The sequence below is a fragment of the Triticum aestivum genome, chromosome 1B (assembly GCF_018294505.1).
Source record: "Triticum aestivum cultivar Chinese Spring chromosome 1B, IWGSC CS RefSeq v2.1, whole genome shotgun sequence".
NCBI lineage: Eukaryota > Viridiplantae > Streptophyta > Magnoliopsida > Poales > Poaceae > Triticum > Triticum aestivum.
In genome coordinates, this window is record NC_057795.1 from 47,207,994 (window position 1) to 47,209,523 (window position 1,530).

At 50.5% G+C, this 1,530-nt stretch overlaps 4 non-coding genes across 4 annotated transcripts; all 4 read left to right on the forward strand.

The window, feature by feature from the left end:
- Positions 1-148: 148 nt before the first annotated feature.
- LOC123152170 (5S ribosomal RNA) lies at positions 149-267 on the forward strand. Its single transcript, XR_006476056.1, has one exon. It is a non-coding gene; the product is annotated as a 5S ribosomal RNA (ribosomal RNA).
- A 297-nt stretch (positions 268-564) lies between these two features.
- LOC123155036 (5S ribosomal RNA) lies at positions 565-683 on the forward strand. The gene has a single exon (XR_006477175.1). It is a non-coding gene; the product is annotated as a 5S ribosomal RNA (ribosomal RNA).
- A 298-nt stretch (positions 684-981) lies between these two features.
- Positions 982-1,100, forward strand: LOC123153386 (5S ribosomal RNA). Its single transcript, XR_006476469.1, has one exon. It is a non-coding gene; the product is annotated as a 5S ribosomal RNA (ribosomal RNA).
- A 296-nt stretch (positions 1,101-1,396) lies between these two features.
- On the forward strand, positions 1,397-1,515 carry LOC123153220 (5S ribosomal RNA). Its single transcript, XR_006476412.1, has one exon. It is a non-coding gene; the product is annotated as a 5S ribosomal RNA (ribosomal RNA).
- The last annotated feature ends 15 nt before the right edge of the window (positions 1,516-1,530 follow it).

Genomic DNA, 1,530 nt, shown 5'->3' on the forward strand with positions numbered 1-1,530 from the left:
TGCACTGGTGCGGTTGAGAGGGAGGGGTGGAAACCGTGTTAAACTCATCTCCGTAGTTGAGAGGGAGCGGCCAAAGCAATGTACAATCGTCTTTGTAGTGGAGCTGGGAGGGGAAAGGGTAAGGGACGAAGACGGGGGGTAACATGTCGGATGCGATCATACCAGCACTAAAGCACTGGATCCCATCAGAACTCCGAAGTTAAGCGTGCTTGGGCGAGAGTAGTACTAGGATGGGTGTCCTCCTGGGAAGTCCTCGTGTTGCATTCCCCTTTTAATTTTTTTTGCGCCGCTTGCAAAACAGAACGCATGTATAAGTAATATATTTACCGTGTTTTATTATTTTGCACGAGTGCGGTAAGTTATAGCTGGGTGCTCACGATTCATGAGTCTAGCGGCGGCGTTGTGGCGCGGCAAGCGTGCACTGGTGCGGTTGAGAGGGAGGGGTGGAAACCGCGTTAAACTCGTCTCCGTAGTTGAGAGGGAGCGAACAAAGCAATGTACAATCATCTTTGTAGTGGAGCTGGGAGGGGCAAGGATAAGGGACGTAGACGGGGGTAACATGTTGGATGCGATCATACCAGCACTAAACCACCGGATCGCATTAAAACTCCAAAGTTAAGCGTGCTTGGGCGAGAGTAGTACTAGGATGGGTGACCTCCGGGGAAGTCCTCGTGTTGCATTCCTTTTTTAATTTTTTTTGCGCCGCTTGCAAAACAAAACGCACGTGTAAGTAATATATTTACCGTGTTTTATTATTTTGCACGAGTGCGGTAAGTTATAGCTGGGTGCTCATGATTCACGAGTCTAGCGGCGGTGTTGTGGCGCGGCAAGCGTGCACTTGTGCGGTTGAGAGGGAGGGGTGGAAACCGCGTTAAACTCGGCTCCGTAGTTGAGAGGGAGCAGCCAAAGCAATGTACAATCGTCTTTGTAGTGGAGCTGGGAGGGGCAAGGGTAAGGGACGAAGACGGGGGGTAACATGTCGGATGCGATCATACCAGCACTAAAGCACTGGATCCCATCAGAACTTCGAAGTTAAGCGTGCTTGGGCGAGTGTAGTACTAGGATGGGTGACCTCCTGGGAAGTCCTCGTGTTGCATTCCCTTTTTAAATTTTTTTGCGCCGCTTGCAAAACAAAACGCACGTGTAAGTAATATATTTACCGTGTTTTATTATTTTCCACGAGTGCGGTAAGTTATAGCTGGGTGCTCACGATTCACGAGTCTAGCGGCGGCGTTGTGGCGCGGCAAGCGTGCACTGGTGCGGTTGAGAGGGAGGGGTGGAAACCGCGTTAAACTCGTCTTCGAGTTGAGAGGGAGCGGCCAAAGCAATGTACAATCGTCTTTGTAGTGGAGCTGGGAGGGGCAAGGATAAGGGACGAAGACGGGGGTAACATGTCGGATGCGATCATACCAGCACTAAAGCATCGGATCCCATCAGAACTCCAAAGTTAAGCGTGCTTGGGCGAGAGTAGTACTAGGATGGGTGACCTCCTGGGAAGTCCTCGTGTTGCATTCCCTTTTTAATTTTTTT